The sequence below is a fragment of the Alligator mississippiensis genome, chromosome 3 (genome assembly GCF_030867095.1).
Source record: "Alligator mississippiensis isolate rAllMis1 chromosome 3, rAllMis1, whole genome shotgun sequence".
NCBI lineage: Eukaryota > Metazoa > Chordata > Crocodylia > Alligatoridae > Alligator > Alligator mississippiensis.
This window is the reverse complement of record NC_081826.1, coordinates 48,436,055-48,457,622: the sequence shown is the minus strand read 5'-3', so window position 1 is coordinate 48,457,622 and position 21,568 is coordinate 48,436,055.

Sequence of the window (21,568 nt, the reverse complement as noted above, 5' to 3'; positions counted from 1 at the left end):
CATTCAAGACTGGGCTGTTGGCTAGGGTAACCTCCCCCAGGTGCAGTAGAGACTGGTTTTCTGTCCATTTATGATCCACAGGGATAATAAGATATTATTCACCTTCACCATTTAGTGATATTTTAATAAAGATGCCTCAAAATGTCACATTGCCAAAATGCAAACAGGGCCTCGCCAGTCAGTGTTACTTGCTGGCCAACGGAGGCCAGGAGAGACTTCCCTACAGAACTCCCTTATGAGGCATCTCCTATGGGGACCCTGGTAGCTCAGAGCTGCGATTCTCCCTGTTTACCAATAGGTGTTGACAGTAAGCTCCTTCTTGTTAGCTGTAGGGCAGTGGTTTTTAATTTTTTTTCATTTGCAGACTTCTAAAAAGAATTCAAATGGAGGTGCAGACCCCACTGGAAACTTGGAATGGAGGGGCAGACAGACCTCTTTGAATTTTAAATGTGGGTAGTCTCATACTTCTGATTGATCATAGTCATCTTTTGCACACCCCTCAAATATAGTCCACAGATCCCCAGGGGTCCTTAGACTACAGGTTGAAAACCACTGCTGTAGGGCTTACATGTGTTTTTATTAAATTCTTCCTTCTGTAACCTTTAGTTACACAATGGAGCTCTCTATTCCTTGTACTGTGTAGACCACAGAAAGGCTCCTAAACCTTATACAAGTTTTTTCGTACCAGTGCTTTGTATTTTAACTTGGGTAGTACAGACTCATATTTTTTAGATCCAAAGGTTCTAGACTGACAGTCCAGTTACCCAAGGGAACTATGTTATATTTGCTTTTTAGACATTCTTAAAATGTCTTCAGTCCCCTCCAGCGATAAAGCCAGAAATATTTTGATCAGTCAGTTCAACAACCAAATTGGCACAGTACAAAACAACCTTGAATATACTTTAAAAAAATGTTAGCTGAAGTAAAATCCCTCAGCAGGATTCTATTTAGCCAGTAACTTTGATTTGATGTACTATTACAGGCTTCTGTAACCCGTAGACTTGTCTACCTGAACATTGTTTCTTATGAGATTATTCTTTCTGATGGAGGAAAAAGAAAAGAAATGTTTACTACACAGAAATTCTGTTGAAGTTCTATCTGTAGCATTTAGCATGTGTGTGTAGGGGCGTCTGCATGCTCGCATCAGATAAACATTAAAAACTATATATTTAATTGTAGTAATAAAATATACTGCAGTTACTTAACTACAAGGGCAGACATTCAAAAAGCCTGAGCGTGAATTGATTCAATCTTTGCAGGTTAGTCTAACCTGCAAAGCTTAAACCATTTGGGGGTTTTCATTCCAGAAATGCAGGCACATGCTTGCAGTGGCTCAGGCTAGAAGCCCGGGGCACTAGAGAAGCCCCCCCTTCCCTTCTATAGTGCTGAGCTGAGGGTGTGGGGCATGGCCAGGCCCAGCAAGGATGCTCTGATTAGGGAGGGGTTTAAACCCCCACCCTGTCTGCCCTGTCTCAGGTCTTTCTCCCCCTCCCTCCCTTTCTCACAGGCTGGGGTCCATGCTGTGATAGATGGGAGGGAGAGGAGGGGGGATTCCTGTTTGAGCAGTGAGCAGCGAGACGGGGTAGGACAGGGGGAAACCATACAGACCCTTTTATGCCTGCAGTCTCCCCCAGAGCTCTGGCTAAGGAGGAGAGGGGTGGGTCCAGCCTGTTCTTTGGAGCAAAAAGTGCAGCCCAGCCCAGGGCTGCAAAGCATCTGGGTTGCTGGGGGACTCTGATTTAACTTAAACCAGGAAGGGGTCTGGGCCAGACTTTGCATAAACTGATTTGACCCAAATCAGTTAATTCTGATACTACATTCAACCAGGTTTATCTTAAACCAGTTTCAACCATTTTCAAACTGGTAGATGTGTACTGAACTTATGTTCTGTTACAGGTTTAAACCAGTTTCTGATTGCTTATAAACTGGTTTATGTGTGATGTCTTACCCTAGCCCATGTAGTTAACTAACAACAAAATTCACAATTGCAGACTTACAGACAAGCTGAACCTTTGCAAAACTGCACCTCTGTTATGAATGTTGTAATAATGTCCTTTAAAATGGCTTATTTCAAACCAGGAAAATGTGAGGGTTGGCTTAGAAAACTGATTTTCAACTGCTCATGTGTAAAATGCTGCATTTAACTATAGTAATATTGCAAGTAAAACCAGTTCTCATTACATCTAAATTCCGTTTCTAATTTTTAGAATTTAATCACTCCCTCCATTGTTTCCCAGCCTGGATGTAAACAGACCTGACTAGCCAAAGAGGGTTTAGGGCAGTAATGAAAGGTAAAATGTGTAACTCATTCCAGAGTCAAGAAGATTATATGCAATACTAGCCACAGCACTCATGTACTGTCAGAAAAAAGAAACAGGCACGCCTTAACCATGCTGGCCAAATGCCTTGGGTGGATCCAGGCTTGGGAAGGAAGTTTTTTCCTTCTCTCACAGTACTGCTGGAAAAAGAAGATCAGAAAGTAAAGCTTGCATAACCTGTGGATTCCCTTAGCCTGCGGATTCTCCAAGGGCTATTTGCTTTGATTGTGTTAAAGACAGACTGCAGCTGAAATGGTTTGTGTGGCATGTAGTCTACACCCAGCTGGTGACCAGAAGAAAGAATCTTCACCATCCAGGTGTAAGCAGTATTGATTTTTCAGATAAATCTGTGCTGAAAACTAAGGCTCTGAAAATAAAGGGGAACGCATTTCTTTTCAACAGTTTACTTGCAAGTTATGGGAACTCATTCTATCTATTCTTGTTCACTTCAGCATACTGTACAGTTTAGCAGCTGGTTGTACCTCATCCCAATGCTTTGTGAAAGCAAACAAAATATTTAAGGTCATGTCTCTAAACTCTGTTTACTGTTTCTCTGATTGTTGCAAATGACTGCTTTTGCTAAAAACAAATAAATAAATAAATAATGATCCCTCTCACTGACAATCAGACCCAGAGTGTTTTAAATGGTAAGGAGCGAGTCACAGTAGCTAATCAGCCAATCAGTCGATCAAGAAAACTGTGAAGACTGGCTGTGCAGCTCTCTCATACAGACATCTACTCCCGCCCCAGCATTGCACTTCAGTGTCAGCTTCACAATGCACACACATAAATGCACTTTGATAGCTGCATAGTCAATCATCACTACATCATTTCAACCAACTGATGACTGCTTTATAGAGTGAATTCTTATTCACAGTCCATCTCTCCACTGTAAATGTTTTGTTTTGGACTCTTCCTTCCTCCCCCTCCGCCCATCAAGATCCACCATTCTAACAATAATAACCCCCCCCCCCCCCCAAAAAAAAAAGAAAAAAAAAATGATAAACCCCGTAGGAATTCTGACCTAGAAACTGATTGTAATAGCATTTTTTTCCTGACCTGTCTCAATTCTTTGTTTCATTTGAACTTTTCTCTGTCTCCTGTACTAAGCAAGCTTGTGCCTAAAGTTCTACCCACTTATTGTCATAGTTATATAGTCCAGTTTAGGACTGGATTTAGGGTCCGGGCACAGGAACATGTTACCAAGAGGTAAACCAGTGGCTGGGATTTAATTTAGTTTACACTACATTCCTGTCTACTGCTTTTACCCGAGAATACATGTGAGATATCACACATGGGCAGTTTCTATGGAGGAACAGATGAACTGTAAGTTCCCATCCTAACTTACCTTGCAGTAATGTGCTCATGCATCCATATCGTTAGGTTTCTATGTCACTACTGGGAATAGGATTTAGGCTTCACTTAAACACTTTCAGAAATGTTACCATAACCTCCACGTCCTTTATGATAAGATATAATTATTTCATTTGTCACCTGCTTGTATGGCACATCACAATATCCTCTTGGTCTTTTATGCCAGAGCCATATTTTATGCTGACAGCTATATGATCCAGTTAGTTTTCTCTTGTACTCTCTTCTATGGAATACACCCATCTCTCTATTTCTTAACTTCCACTAGCTACAATTGATAACCTATATTTCTGGTCACAGTCCATCTCTATTTAAATCTCCTTGGATTACATCCCATTCTTCCACAGTATTTTCTGGCCCAGCTAGTTTAGTGTCATCTGGAAACATGGAAATCATATCACTGTTTGTTCTAGATTCCTCTAAATCATTTAAGTGCAGAGTGAATGCATAGGACTCAATACCTGTCCTGGTGGTATTATAAACTACTAACTGCTGAAAGGAACATTTTTTTTAGAAAACATTTAAACTTGATGCCACAGTGTACCAAATATTTTGCTCCTTTCCTGTCACTAGAGGCTATTTAAAAAAAAATCTTTATAAAGTAGAGAGATACCATATCTCCTTTTAATAACTTCAGTGCTGCTGTTTAAATTAGTAGATTGTTTTCATGGCAGCCCAAATATTTTATTTATGTTCATTTCTAAAAGTCTACATCAGTTGTAATACTGAGCAGGGCAGGATGCATTTGATACATATGTGCAATGAAAGGTCATAGAAAATACCAATATTATATTACATTGTGTTATTTGAGAAATAGTATACTATTTAATAATTAAATATAGTATCATCATGAATATACATATGAGAGCAGAGACAGAGTTATGCATTCATCTTTACTTTCACACATCTTTCAAGTGTTTTGCATTGCATTATCCATGATGAGTTCAAGTAGAGTTGAAAGCCATCCTTGGAAAGGTGTAACTTGAACTGGAAGAGAGGGTGATGTGGCTATACCATCTGAGTACTTACTCAGTCAAAGTTTTAGAATTCCTTTGCTTACCACAGACACATTTTCTGTTTTACAGACAGAAACATCATTGGTATCTGCAACAATCATTAGTGAAAATATATTAACTTAATAATACTTTTGAAATGAGCAGTGCATCATTTATCCTATAGAGCTGGTGTCTGTTATTTGGACCCACCTGCAGCTCATGCCTGCCCCTCCACCCCGCCCCCCACTCCTAGTGAATAGTAATTTACTAAATTATATTATACTATATTATATTATATAATATATAATATAATATATAATTATATATATAATATAATGTATATATTATACTATATATATATTATATTATAATATAATATAATAATAATTAAATTATATTATACTAAGTATAATGCAGTCCAGACCTGATTTGGCACTTGAGGGATCTCATTATCTTCCAGCCCTTATTTCTCAAATAATTCCACTGAAACTAAAGTGATCAAAGTGAATAAGGATATGAGAAACTATATCCTATAGAAATTCTATCCTGTGCTTCATAACCTACAATATTTAATTGTGTTTTTTTTTCTAATCTTTTTCTTTTTCTCTTTTATCCAGATCTACTGGAAACTTTGCAGGAAATATATCTAATCCCAGCACCATCATGAAATGTAATTATTCTACTGACATGGGCTGAACTTTTCAAAGAAACTTCAAAACAGATTTTATGCTGTGATAAGTTAAATGTTTCCCAGCAACATCATTTGTCAAGCAGTAGCACTCTTAAAGGTGACCTTAAACAGAAAAAATGTGGCTTTTGCCCTTTTTGGTTGTTTTGATATGTCTGGGATTTTTAAAAGGGGCAAGGGACTAGGCAGAAAGTAACGGGGGGGGGGGGGATATTTGTTTATTAGCTTCAATTATTCCCTTCCCACAAATGCTTTATGATGATGGCTGAAGAATTAATGAAGCAAAGACTTCATTTCACAGTCAAGAGGATGAAGTTTGAATGATTGGGAGGCTACAGTATTTTTAGGCAGAAATTTTAGACTAAATACAGGCATTTAGGGTGCATCCCCATGAGCTCATGTGCATATTGTAGTGCAATAGACCTGTTTGCAGTACCGCAAACCACATGCTCTGCACATGCAGGTGTTCACTATGCTGCTAATTTGTTTTTTTTGACACTGGGAGGTCCTGGTGTCAAAAAAAACCTACATGAGAAGAAAGCAGGGTGGTGCATGTGGCAGCAGCATGGGCTGCCCCAAACCAGAGCCTGGCAGCCACAGCCACACTCCAGCTGCTGGCCAGGCTCTATGCACCTGGATAGTCATTGCTGGAGCCCTGGGAGGCCCCTATGATCCCAGGTAAGTTTGCTGGGGTCAGCCCAGGTGCTACCCCAGCCCTTCTTGCCCCACCCAGGGCAACTTGCTGCACTCCAAGTTATGTGTACAGGGGCCAGCGCAACCTGTGGGTGTGGTGGGCAGGGCCAGTGTGATGTGCAAGGGGTGGGGGCAGGCATGACCTGTATGGAGTGGGCAGGGCTGAAGCAAGCCACAGGGAGGTGAGGACAGTGCAACCTATGAGGAGTGAGGGGGAAGGTGGAAGGGTAGACATGATCCATGGGTAGGTTGGGGGGCAGACATGACCCACAGGTGGCATGAGGTCCCCACAGTGAACCTACACTTCCATCCTTCCCACCTCTCCCCCCACCAGGATGTATTTGCTCAGCTCTGGCAATGACAAACGCTGATAAAAGCAGCTGCACCTGGAGCGGCTTGTGGGATGGGAGTTGAGAGGACGGGCTGGTCACTGGGGGAGCAAGGTGCTGGGAGGGCAAAAAAATAGCCCAGTGTAGTGTGGGGTGAAAAGAGCAGCCCTAGGGCTGGAGCCAATGGCAGGGTTTTCCCAGCCTTGGGGCTGCACAGTGAATGCATACAGAAGTTCCATGCACTAGTTTGACCTAAATTAAATTAGTTTGATACTATACAGATCCAGGTTTATCTTAAGCTGGGTCCTGCAATTTTTAGACCGGTTTGTGTTTATGGAACTTCTGGACAGTTACAGGTTTAGACTGATTGCTGGTCACTGAGACCAGGTCTGTGAGTGTAAGGTCAACACCAGAATGAGCTAAGTTTAAATTGGGTGGCCATTTTGAACCCAATTCAACCTCCCCAAATAGCTGTACTTAACCTTAGTATTTGGTTGATTGTCACTTTTGTGTTTAAACCTGTTTCAATGCAATGAATCTTTTTTTATTTTATATAAATGATGTCTTTCCATCAAATTAATGTCCCCCAACTCTTTAATGAAGTTCTTAGTGTTCACAGTGAGATTCCTGTGAAAGAAACCCCCAAAGAAGTCCTACCACAAATCAGGGAGACACCAGCCTTATATTCCTATATTGTAAGGTAAAACAGCAAGAAAAACAAACATCAATAAATAAAAGCACCAAATGAATGTACACACACACGATCAAGATACAAAGAAAGAGCACACACCCAATTTTAAAACCATCCTTTGCAGGTCACCTTTTAATTGGGCATCTCTAAGCTGCAGTTTTCCTTTAATGACCTGTACTATTTGGCTGGATCTGCTTGTTTGTTCATTTGTAGTAACAGAGGTTATAGTCAATGATCATTAGTTCAGTGGACTTTAAATAACCTTGCAGATCTACATACTGAAAAAAATTACAGGTTTATTCCTTTGTGCTGCTTATGTTCATTTCCAGAAAACAATAAGAAGTTTTCAGGGGCTCTTTCTTTAGCATACCTGTAGGAAGAAGGGAGATGAAATAGTCAGAGGGTCATTCAGTTGCCCTTTGTGGAATAGAATCCACCTGCAAAAGAGGCTGAATCTCTTTAAAACCTTGAGATTTCTTACCAAAGAGTCCATGTAACTCAAATTTATGTAGCACGTCTCTGTATTCTGAGGCCCCTGATCTTACTGAAAGGGTAACCCTCCACAAGTTTTCTGGATCTTGCTTGTTCACTCAGACTCTAAATGTTGTTTTGCTTGGTACTTAATCTACTTAAATAATGAGGGAATTTCACACAGATTGCTACCACGTCCAAAACCAACTTTCTCATACAGTTGAAATACAAACAGTGACTTCTTTAACAGTCTTGAATCTGGTACGTGTTACATGGAATGTAACCTTTGAGTATAGGGCTGGGTTTAAGCAATTTATCTTTTCTCATGTTAATCTTGCCAATGATCTGATTATATTGTATACGCAGGATATTAAATAAAAGCATACAGGCCCTAGGCTTTAAGTTCAAAAGCAGTGTATAGTCTCTCAGATAAACACCATGATGAAAACTTGCAGTACCATAGTAAAATGCTAATTAAAAATAATAGGACCAGTACTAATATATACAATTGTGTGATGGTTCAGTGCATAAGAAAGCTTGCCCCCTCCAAGTTTAACTGAATGCAGTGAAAAACAGAAAGATTGTCTGTCACATATGCTAACTTATAGTAGTTGCAGATGTCATAAGTATCTTAAGGTTAATTTGATTTTAAAATATCAATAATGCCTGCTTACAGCCATGAAAAAAGGCTCTTTAAGCTCAGTGTGCCCCCGTGCTAAGCACAGCGCATACCCAGGAAAAGAAGCATTAGTTGGACCTGTCTCAACCAATGTCTATATAGACTGGGTGCTTCAGCAGGGCTTTTTGGTGCTTTTATCTAATAGCTGATTGAATCATCTATTAGTTAAAAGCACCAAAAAACTCTGCAGAAGCATGCAATCTATACAGAGGCTGTGGAGCTGGGTTGAACTAACGTGCTGCCTCTTCCAGTAAAGCACTTTTTTCCCACATCTGTCAGCACCCTATAATAATAGCAGCCTTTGGTTCTGGATTTACTTGAAAAATTGTATGAGGTGCAATGTGATTCACAGTGCCTTGTGCCACCATCATCAAATTGCTCTTGTTTCTCACTTGTGGCATGCTGTGTGTTGTCTCTCAATGTTTGTCTTAAAAGCTGCACAGTTGTATCAGTTTCTGAGATCTTCTCATCAAGTGCCTGAAGGTCATAATCCATCACAGTTCTCCTATTAGCAGTGGCAGTTTTTACATGTAGCCATATTCTTCAATCTCAGAGGGATATTCTATCTAATGTAATGTTCTCACCTCTCTGCTACTCATGAACTGAAATAAAGGCATTTTAGAGGGAAAATGTGACATGGCAATGCTTGAATAATGGTTGAATAATTTTATTTTTTCTGAGTAAAATAATTAGAGGAAAGCTTGCTGGGATGACAGGTGTTAGAAACATCTGTTTTTTTTCAAAACACAGGGTGCATCTACATGTGCACTTTACTGTGAAGTTGACTAATTAGCTCTGCAGTAAAGCATCACTCTCTACACATGTGCTGGCATCAGGGCATAGTAAATTAATTAACTCCATTGTAAGATAGTATTATCTTATGGTGTAGTCATTTACTATGCAGAAAGCACATGTGGCCAGTGGCCAGGTTTGCAGCAGTTTGAGCCAGGTTAGAGCAGCCCTGGGCTGGCAGCAGGCTTGGGTGGTCAGTCATATGGGTCTGTACTTTGAGCATTCTTGTGTCCCAGCCAGCCCTTCCACCACCCATTGTGCTCCACCCCAGCTCAAACTGTTGCAAACCTGGGAGCACATGAAGATGCTGCACCTAGGAGTAGCTGCCTCTGGCATGAACTGTACTAGAGTTTATTAAGGCATACTAATTGCACATGCAGATGCACCCACAGTTTATATCAAACAGAAGTATAACTAGGAATAGATGCAGAATGGCTGCCTGATAATAAGTTGGCTCGTGGTCATCCTCTGGTTGTCATAGAAGGTTTCATTTAAAAAAAATGTATTTGTGTTTACATATTTGGTTTATATGTCTATGACCTTGATATTGTTTTATCCTTGAATTTACTGAGCACATCCCATGAGATCAGTGGCAGCTGATGATATTCAATAGCTAATAAGGTGTTTAACATCCAATAGGACAGGCTCTTTGTGAAGTCCAGAAAAGGTAGTAATGATCTATTAACTAGGCTGGGGATAGCTGTTCCCGTTCAAATGCCACAACTATGGCTCAGACTATACAAAAACTTTCCCTACTGTTTCTTTCCCAAAGCTATAACTTTCTTACCTTTTTAGAGGTTATTAAATCTTTTCATATGAATGAATCACGCATGCTGAGTAGACAGCCGTCATTCAAGAAATTACAACATGTCAAACTCATAACACTTAATCTATTGAAAATATGATCATGGTCAAGACAGTTTAGTTACAACAGGTATGAAGAAAGTCAATCTTAAGCAACAAGACCAGAGTTTGATTTCCTGGACCAAGACATTGTAAAACCCTAGCCTGGAAACAACATTATTTCAGAAAAGATTTTAAATGACAATAAATGAATGAACAAATGAGCATAAAGGAAAGATGGGGAATAACTCTTAAAGCAAACTTCTTTCAGCGCTTTAATCCACAGGGGTTCTTTTTCATTAGGAAATAAGGTGTGACATATCTAAGAACTCATGAGATCACCTGAGTAAATCACCAATGCATGTGGAATCAGATCTTTCTTTGACCAAAACCTGAGACATTAATTTGAGCAGTTGAGATAATTATTAGATAAATGCTGCTCTGCAAAGCAGGCTAAAAAAATAATACATTCTTCATAATCACTTTTCACTGCCAGCACTTAAAAACAATGCTATAAAGATTTAGCAATATGTAACCACTACATTCCATAATATTGTATTAGAGCAGTGGGTCTCAATCTTCTTAGATATGAGGAACCTCTTGGTAGATTTGAGGCACCCCTTAAAACATTTCAGCTTTTACTTTTCACTCGTTTCTTGACACTCATTCCCATGGCACCCTTGAAGCACTGTCATGGCACCCTGGCTGAAAATCACTGTATTGGAGCCATGACTAGAAGACCGAAGCATAACTAGGAGCCCATTGTGCTAGGCACTGGATACGTGTACACAAGAATAATATAATTATAAATAGGAAGTAAGGCAGTAGTTAATGTAAACTCTCTATTAAAATATAGTCCACAAGCTTTGGAAACCCTATCCTGATATTTTGTACTGTGTTACACTGTGGGTGCATCTACACGTGCACTTTATTGAAGAGTTGACAAATTAGCTCTGCAGTAAAGCATCACCATCAACACTATTAGGCCACAGTAAACTAATAAACTCAGTTGTAAGATAGTACTGCCCAAGACAAGTACTATCTCATGGTGGAGTTATTTAATTCATAGCAGTACACATGTAGACAGTGCCCACGGCTGGCTGAAGTAGAAGGGTGCTTCAGTATGGGGCTGTCTGCCAGCAAGTCCTGCACTGTAGCACCCTTATGCTCCAGCCAGCTCCTCCACAGCACATTGAGCCAGGGCGGAGCAGCTCTGGGCTGGCAGACTGACTCCCCCCTCCCTGCCGGGCCCTCAGTCACCTGGGGCTGTGCCGTCCTGGCTCAACGTGCTGCAGTTTTTGGTGCACATGTAAACACTGTGCCCAGGAGCAATAAACTCCAGCACAAACTGCACCAAAGTTTATTCAGGCACATTAATAGCATGTGTAGATGCACCCAGAATTAGGAAGAATAACTAAAATACTGCAGATGCTCAGGAAAAACTATTTATATATTTAAGGAACTTAGCAAGTTTTTAAGACTGCTATAGGCTCAAATTCTGCCTTGACTTTTATCCTGTGCCACTTCAATGGCTTCAAAGGATTTCACAAAATGTAAATGTTGGCAGTATTTGGACATCAAGGTATTCTCACACTAGTTATATTCTAGTAAGGAAAGAGAAGGTTTGTAGCATGTGGAAATGTGAATTATATTTGATAACATTTTTTAAAAGTTTCGTGCCAATAGAATAAGAGACATGAATAATCTGTGTTCAACTGATTGATCTGTGCTTGCTTACTACAAACATTTGTGTTTACAAAAAATTAAATTTGCTCCAAGCTCAATTTAATTTAACCTGGGGATGGGCAGTCTTTGAAATCTTAGTGTTAATAAAGCAGACACAAATTGAAATCCAAATGAAAACATTCTATTGGATTGACGATCATCATTTTAGAGAGGAAGGGCATTAGAAAATAATCGTATAACTTTTTAAATATGGAAGATAAATGATTATTTCTGATAGCAAATAAGAGATTCTAGCCTTATAATAGTCTTCATCTTTTGAGATCTCTCATAAGAAGTGCTATTTCTAACACATTGCTCTTTTTATGCTTCATGTGTTTTGCCTTTATAACACAAGACCTTTCCATTTTCTGCCACTTTTCAAAAGTAGCGGTGTTGCCTTCTTTTCCAGTTGTCCCTGCTGTATAAGGAGCTGAAAGGTTGTCTATGTTTTGTGTGTGTAGTAGGGTACTTTCCAATTAAAAGGTTTTTTCCAACCTTTATTTTAAAGGCATATCAGGAATATAATAGCCTTTTTGGTGGAAATGTTCATCAGTGACTAAAATACGGAGTAGTAGCTTCTTAAAACCATTGCTGAAAGAGAGATGTTGAGTCATCAATAAAGAACACTTTTCTTCCAATGGTATTAGTTAATTAGTTAAATAACATACCTTTCTTCCCTCCGAAAAAAACAAAACAAAACAAAAAAAAAGTTTTAAATTCTTTGAATAAAAATAAGTCACTGTCTTCCTCAATTAATGAGATTTCATTCTCTTGGTATCTCTCATATGCCAAATTGATGAGACTTAAAGTAGTTCATGGAGTCCTGCATAGAAAACAAGAATGTGACCTGAATTCTAACATGAAAATCAAACGCAACATTTCCTTCTACAAAAAAAATAATAATTAAAACTTGTAGAACTGTGATAAACAGTGACAACCATGCTACCATTATGCAAGTGATAATATGTGTTTCTTAGGCCCTACAATATGAACTGGAAGTTGGTAGAATGGTGTACTCCTGGAACACAGCATAAACAGTTACCCGTGAATAATTAATTTTTAGTCACTAGGACATCCTGGATGCTTCTGGATAATGGATGTATATTCCGTGAATATCAGTAGGAAAGTAAGAACAAACTTTAAGCAGAGAGACAGCAGAGAAAAAAAGAAAAACTTAAAAAATGACCTTTCAAGCTCTTGCAACTGTGGCCCTCAGTCAAGCATCTAAAGTCATTATATTTCACCCTGCAATTCAGGAATCACTGTCAGAAATGACAAACTCTTCCTACTTGTTTTGAAATTGTAGCCTTCGTGCTGAGTCAGCCTGGTCATGAGCAGCACTTTGTGTCAGGGGCTGAGAAGAAGCACTGCTTCCAGATCTACTGATTCTGCATGGATCAAGTGGTCCCACAGGAGCCCTGAGTGCCTTGAGATCCTTTCCAGGGAACCAAACATTTTAAGCACTATTAGGTGCATAAACACAATTCACAAAATAAACCCAGAGATTTCAAATAGTAATCCTTACCATTAAACATTTTGACCTGTTGGGGTCTTTCTGAACTCTTTGCAGCAGCACAATTGCTCTATTATTTTCCTGTAATCAAAAAATGAGAGAAAAATAAGAGCTGACATTTTCTGAAGGGCCCTTGCATTTAAAAGGTTGAGAACCACTGGTTTCATCAAACAAAGGAAATCAACCCAGGCTTCTTCTCTTTAACCTAAATAGCCAGTGTAAGCTGGGTATGGACCACTTATTGTTTTTAATCGTATGTATTATCTGGCGCCTATAGGTTCTGATTAGGTGTTGTGGCTACACCATGGTATATACTCTACATTTTCTTGTTACCTTAGAGACAATACCCCTGAGGCAACAATGGCTCTCAAATGAAATGGGTTTAGCACCAAGGATAACTACAGTTCTGTACAGCAATGATTTATATAAAAAATTGGCACATTTTTTAAAAAAAAATTGATGTTCAAGTGTTTGGGGTACAGCAAAATAAATTCCTGTAGGCAGCTAAAAGAATTAAAGATAAAGTACTTTTGTACAGCAGCCTGCAGTATGTACGATTGACTGTCACCCAAGTAAGTTTTATGGGAGGGAAACAGAATGCTATGTGCTAGAATGGCTCAGGGAAGATCAAGCTGCAGTAAAAAGCTCTGACCATTTGCAATCTGATTTTCAAGGTTGCCATGCTGTGATCTGGGGAGTTTTTAAAAATTAATTGCTTCTTTCACTCTCTTAACAATGATAAAATATAATGGAAGACATTATTTAAAGATATTCATTGGAAAATAATTCTGAGGTTTGTTATGTTACAACATTTCTTGCAATGAGCAGAGACAAGGGCATGGACCATATGTTCCGTGTACAAGGTTTAGATTTTGCAATAGGTCATTGTATTTATTTAAGGGAGACCTAGCATAAATGTACAAATGATATGTGTTTTCTTCATGAGATAATCCCCTTAATATGCCAGAGGACACTCCTACAGGTACAGACAAAAAGATAATGAAATGGGATTTTAGCAAGTTAAAAATTGAAAACTTGGCTCTTCTCATTTGGATAAATATTTTTATGGTGAGCTTTTGAACATAAAATAGATTTATAACATGCATACTCTTCATTCTTGGTGCATGTGCAGCATTATTAAATTTAAGAAACTTTGGGCCACATCCAGACTGCAAACCTGCTAACCTAGTAGCAGCACACACAGGTATGTGGCATTGTTCCATGCTGGCTGCCCCCTGAAGCAGAAGCCCAGCAGGTCTGTCTACCAGGTGCTTCAGGCAGGCTAATTAGCACAGTGGAGGGGTTGTCTGTAATTAACCTACCCTCATGCTAATTCTGTTGCTGGAACTGTTTCTGGTTCAGAAACCAGCCTACAGAAGTGTGTGACACATTTCAGGGTGCTTCTGGGCATGTTAAGTTTATGGTCTAGACATGGCCTTGGACTCAATTTTCCTTTCCTTTGGGAACATAGGACTGGAAGGCTCCTTCTGGTCAACTGAGTCCAGTGCTTAAAGGTAATAATTTATCTTAGGAACCTTAATGTTATTCCTTCAAAGCTTCATACCTGTAACTCATGCCAGCATGCTAAGGCCAGGTGATGCACTGGATTTTGGGTCCTCAGGGTGCCAGTAGGCCTGGTAGCCCCTCAGGCAGACTACTGACTAAGGGGTCCCATGGAGAGGTATGTCCCTCACCATCACTGCCCAGGAATCAGCTCTGAACCCAATGAACACATTATTCTTTATTATACACAACTAACATATATACAGAAAAATAAAGAAAGAGAGAAATTATAATAATTTGTTAATAATAAAACTAACAATCTAGAATAAATTCACCAGTACAACATCAGGTGGGTAATTCCAGCACACTGGGTGGTCCCACTTGTGTTAAACTACCTAAATAACTAAATTCACCTTGTTATAACCCTTTAAAACAGTGCGCCCCCCTCCCCCCACCCCTGTCCTCCTCACAAACACCCATAACTCAATTGATTTCCTTCTGGTCACAATCTACTTCCCATAACAATAAATGGCAACACAGCTATAACTATGATCCACCACTAGATGGCAGAGGTGAGGCTTCTGCTGCTCTGGGGAAAATGGACTCCTTTAATCCTTTCTGGTAATACAGTGAAATGAACTCTGAACAGCTGCTGTGGGCCATAGGCTCCCTTTTGTTTCCTTCTGGAAATACTCTTGCTGTGTCCCTGGTTGCACAGCTCTGAACCCAGTGGGGAATCAGCTTCTCAGGGGATGACACAGGCTCTCCCCAGTCCTGATGCTTGCTCTTGTGCAACCTGTGCAAGTTTTAGCTCAGTCTCCCCTAGCTGGGGGCTGAGTCTCTTTTCCCTCTCTCCAGGGCTGGTGCTGGCTCCTCCCCAGCTTCTCCTCCTCTTTTCCCTCCCTCAGCTTTTTATGGTTCAGTAACAGTCAATCAGAGCCCTTGGTTTGCAATTCAAATACTTCAATAAAAAGCATGCACCATGCACTGCATATGCTCTTGTCTGGTAAAGCTTATGCACCCTTTGCAAAGTTGCTGCCCTTTTTCTAGCAGGGTTCTCAAACACAGCTTACCCACTCAGCTTGCAGCCAGGTGAGCTTTTGCAGCTGCTACATCAGGGGCGGGCAATTATTTCAGGCGGAGGGCTGCTTACTGAGTTTTGGCAAGGCATCAAGGGCCGCATGACAGGCAGCCAGGGGCAGATAAATATTAACTTTTAAAACTTTTTAGGGGCTCCACAGGACAGATAGAATGGCCTGGCAGGTCGCATCCGGCCCATGGCCCGGAGTTTGCCCACCCCTGTGCTACATACACTATAAGGCAGAATACCAAGAACACCCTATAACATGTTACAGGTTAAAGTAGTGGAGTTGACAGCACTGACAAAAACTGCCATTGTAAAAACAGGGAAGTCATTGGTCAATATTTTTTCAGAGGTTTCAAGGAGAAAGGACTGGGCCCCACACTGCACAGGAAGGCAAAAACCTCTACAGTTTATCCCATTATGACCTAGGGAAAACTTACTTTCTGACTTCATATTTGGTAGTTGTTATGATCCTGAGTGGAAGAGCAAGATCCTCTAGCCAAGAACCTCTGGGTTTTCTAAGTACTGCTAGGAGCATCATCAAACCCAGGTCAAACCCTCCCCCCCCGCCCACCCGCCTTAGCTGTGGCCAACAACCCAGTGCTTTGGAGTTAGGCTGTTGAAGTGGTGGCCCATATGCTGTATGTGGCCTACAGCAATTGTCCCACTACTCTGACAGAGAAAGGCCTGGAGTGGAGCATGCAGTATTGTGGCACTGGCTATGGGGCTGGAGACAGGGGAGCTATGAGCTGCCCATGCATTCCATGCAGTAAGGGACAGGGGGCCACATACCATTGGTACCACCTGCAGGGCAAGGTGGGCTGGATCCCAAGGAGTTGTGTAATTTCAACACAGTTTATGTGGTAATGAAAACCTTGGGCGGGGGGTGGGGTGCAGCTGGGGATCATCAGGGCCCAAACCTGCAGCATGCAGCAAGTGCAGTGTGCAGCTGTAAACTGAGATAAAGTTAGACAGCCCTGTTTCAGAGGAAGGTACTCCTTTAATCTTCTTTCATAATTAGGGTGTCCATATGGGACAATGTGAAATCTGGGAGAATGTAAAATCTGGGACACTGCCCTGCCCTTTCCTCTCCCTACCACTCCCCACTGCTGCAGGAGAGGTAGCTTGTGCCTGGGATGCTCATTTTAATGAGCAACTTATGCCTAGGATACTCATTTTAATTTTCACTGGCTGGCCAGGACCAACCTTCAAAATCTAGGACTGTTCCAGTCAATCCAGGACATATAGTCACCCTATTCATAAGCAGGGATCCTGGTTTTCTCTGATTTAGAAAAAATTCCATTTTTGGTAAAAATAGTAACCCCAAATCCACATTCCTCCATGATTTAAATGAAACACCACTAATATATATCTATATATATACTTTTTTTAACCAAAAAGTGGGGATGTTCTTTAAATTAGAGAAAACCAGGATCCCTGTTCATAAGGAAATGTCTTCTTTACATTAACCATCAGTGATCTTTCTTTGAACCTATTCAAGTCTAAGTTAATCTTTTTTCAACCTTGGTGACCAGAATTGACAGAGTAGTCTAAGTGGAGTCCTACCAATGCCTTGTACAATAGTATTAATAGCTCCATTTACATACTATATACATATATATGCTGCCTAAAACACCCCCAAGATTGCATTAGCCTTTCACAGCTGTATTGCAAAGGCAGCTCACGGTTTCTCATAATTTACATCAGGGGAAGTCCAAGTAGTCATTCTGCTACGAAATCAGCATTTGTGGTGATTCTGTCTTGTCACTGTTACCTGTCACTGTTTAACAGTTTGAATTCTAATTTTGTTTTGTCTATAGTGAACACCACTGTGATTTCTAAAAGGGATAACACTTTTATAAATGCTTTGATCTTGAATGCATTGGACAAATGCTATCTATACATAAATCATCCAAGACTGAAATGAAAATAAACTCTTGAGATCTAACATTAAGGTTTCTGCAAGTTCCCATTAAGAATTTATGTAAACAGAGACCTTCATAGGAGAAGTATGCTGCTGTATCCAAACATATATAAAGTGTGCAAATACTGGCTCCTTAAGAAAACATTGAACTGCTTAGAAAATAGAGGGGGAAGAGACTCAGGAAAGAGCTGAATCTTAAATGTAGGTCTTAGACTATAATACTTCACCTGGAGGACTCTTAAAAAGATATGCTAATGGTTGAAACTGAAGATTTCATGCTTGATAATGTAATTAATATCCTCATTAATATGAGTCTTATTTATGATCCTGAGATTTCTTTCCAGATTGGTGACCAAAGAAAATTCAAGATTATAAGGAGCATTTACTTCTTATTTTTTTCTGTGACCTCATCTGAAGCACTGGTAGACCATGCATTAGCCTTTCTCTATGGCAAGGTTGAGCCTTTGCTCTGTGTGATAACTAGGATTCTTTTGAAGCTGTTTGAAAAGTTCTCCATTTATTACAAAGCCTGGAGGCTATCCAGCCAGAATGAATGGGACACTTCTTTTGCAAGCAGTTCCCATGGCAGCAATTCTACGATAGATCTTTTGTTCCAATCCTTTTAATGCTGTTGTAGACTAGGATAAATTATGTCAACTTTTCAGTGCTCCCTTATGTTTAAGATGTAGATGAAGGATCATATTATTGTGTCCAACTCAGCTCTAATACTCAATTTATTCACATGAGAGAGATTTTTTTTTCTTTTTGACCCCTGTATTTTATGAGCAACTTTAATATCTCAGTTTATTTAATATATAGCCTCACCAAAGAAGAAGTGACAGGAAGTTGAAAATATTAGACGAAAACTACTAGAAATTATTTTTTTACACCAAAGCAGGCTTGACAGACTTGGCCATGTATAAATAATACATTATAAATCCTCTTGGACCAGCATCCTCCTCAGATAAGGTAAGAAAGGCATAGAACTGGAATTACAATTTGAACTGTGATTAAAGGACAGCCATGAAACTCTCTTGTGAACACATTTCAATTTCCCCTCAGAAAAAGACACTATACTAGTCCTCATGTAGGCCAAGAAATGATAAATAGCTTCAAAGGAACAGTCACTACTTAGAATACAGCTGCATCCAGAAGGCTGTGAAAGGATTTACTTTGGTTGTATTTACTGTAGTTTCTCTTGTTTTCTTTCCCTTGTCTATTTTTCCTATGGTTTCTTTGCTGCTGTCTTTCTCAAGGCTGGTACAGAAATCACAATCATTTGCCAGCTACACATGACTGTGTTTTAACTGTATGACTAGCTAAGTATACATACTATAGGAATTCTGATTAATATAAGATGGGCATCTTCCTCGGAATAACCTCCCCCCCCCAGCAAAAAAAACCCAACCTTTTGTCAGAAATTCAGTATCTTCATTATTTTAAACATCTCAAAATGTTGGATTCTGTAAAAAAAAATCAACCAACAAAATAGCATTGTTTATAAACACTCTTAAATAAATATATAAAAAAATAAATAAATTCCTCCCTTCAAACACAACAAAGATCTCTTAAATAAAGTTCTCTTAAATCCCATACCACCTTTGCAAAGTTAAGTACTAGCTAATATTACATTCATGGAGCCAAATTGTTCAACAGAGCAGAAGGATGTTAAGCACCCAAATGGTGTAACTATGTAAAATGTGAAAGCCCAGATGTCCAAACATCCTGCAGCTGTATAAAAGGAGCTTAAATGACCTAGTTTACATGAAGAGCAAAGAAGATGGGTGTAAATCAGACAAACTCCAGATCTTAGAATACAGCAGCCAAGAACATGACTGGGTGTGGAAAGTGTGCCAGTAATAGGGGCAAAACAATAATCTACACCCACAGGAAAGTTGCCAGGGACTATGTGGAAGAGCAAAATTATGCATCTAAAAGGCTTCAGGGAGTTGGTAAATTAAAAAAAAAAATCACAACAAAGTGAACACCCAACACTGCACATAATAGATGCTATGACTAGGATCCAAATAAAAGTCAACTAGAAAATTGTAAGCAACATTCTTATTACTGAAAACCTAGGAACAAAGCATGCACAGGCCAAGAAAAGATGTTCAGTATCTAATGGGAGAATCCCTGTTCTCCCCAGAGAAACCAGAAGTGTACAGACATTCAGGTCTTTTCTCCCAGAGGAAAAACGGCTGTTCTGGGATAAAAATAACCCAGCAACAATGAGGGTTAATTTGCTTCTAAGAGAGTTTCTCCCAGGACACTGAATATCTATACACTTTCACCTTGCTTAACTCCTCCTGGAGTCACGCCAGTCTGGAGAGGGCAAAGGGGAATGTGCAGCTTCTCTCCACTCCTGTAGACCAGGGAGGTGACTGTGGCAGTGACTTGGCCATGTCTCTTGACAGCAAAATAGTGTCTGCTTAAAAGAGTGCTTGCTGAGGCATTCTGTGACAGCTAAACCAGCTTTCTGAGGTTTAAACCTGGTTTTCTGCTCCTTATCTATGTATTGTGGAATGCTTATAGCTAGAAGAAAGTGTGTAAAAGGAAATAGTTGTGGTTAAGCATTTCCTGTATTTTGTTAATGTATTTTGCCATAGCTTAAAGCCAGCTTCACTAGCAATGGTGCAGCTAAAATTAATCATATAAGGAAAACGCAAAGGCTTGTATTGCTATTGGTTAGTCATATAAGGAAAGTTTTTAGTATAGAACTATAATTAGCTGCAAGCCAACAGCTAGCTCAAAAAAATCTATAAATTTTTTGGCACATCCGGAAATCGGCTGGAGGAAAGCGGCGTGGTAAAGGAAGCTATCATTGTGAAAGATAAGCCACAGACCTAGATTCAGTGGAGCAGTGGTTCCTGAGAAGCTTGAAGACTGAATACTAGGGTTCTTCCCAATACCCTTTTGGACAGCATAGATTGGGGACGCCTGACTTCACTGGATTTTGAGAGGCTTGTCACATGCCAGGCATAAAAGGGGACTGCTGATAAGTTGCCGACTCAGAGATTTACTGTCTGTCTTTGTTGTGTTGTTAAGCTTTGTGTAATTACATGTTTGTTAGATCAATAAACCTTTCTTACCTTTTCACCCTCACCACTCTCTTAATCCTGAACAGACCCACTGCAAGCAACTGGGACAGGTGACATAAGCAGCAGCCACCTCTCCGTACCTATTTCCCTAAACTGAGCTGTCCCTGGTTTTGGGAAGAGGCCGGGAGAGGTGGCTCCTGTCAGCTTCCCCTTGTCACTCCCACTGCCCAGGGGTAGCAATTTAAAAGCCAGCAGCTGTGGTTCTGGGCTCAGGGACTCTGTTTCTTAAATTTATACTTAAATTTCTTAAATTTTAGACATTAGGGCTGGAAGGGACTTTGTAAGATCATCGGGTACAGCCCCCTGCCCATAGGGCAGAAAGTCAGCTAGGGTCAAAGTATCCCAGCAAGATAGGCATCCAAATGTTTCCTGGAAGTGTCCAGAGTAGGTGCTTGCACCACCTCTGGGGGGAGTCTGTTCTAGGCCTTGGGGGCTTGGACAGTAAAAAAGTTTTTCCTTATGTCCAGCATAAAATGGTTTTCCAGGAGTTTGTGACTGTTGTACCTTGTCTTCCCTCGGGGTGCTCTGGTGAACAGGCATTTCCTCAGACTCTGATGCACAACCCTTAAGTACTTATAGGCTGCCACCAAGTCACCCCTGAGCCTATGCTTCTCCAGGCTGAAACGTCCCATGGCTCTCAGTCTCTCTTCATAAAGCATGCTCTCTTGCCCTCTGATCATGCTCATGGCTCTCTTCTGGACTCTTTCAAGCTTGCCCACATCCTTTCTGAATTGTGGAGTCCAAAATTGGATGCAGTAATCTAGCTGCGGCCTCACCAAGGCCAAGTACAGCAGGAGGATGACTTCCTGGGTCTTGCTTGAGATGCCTCAGTAGACGCAAGCCAGAGTTTT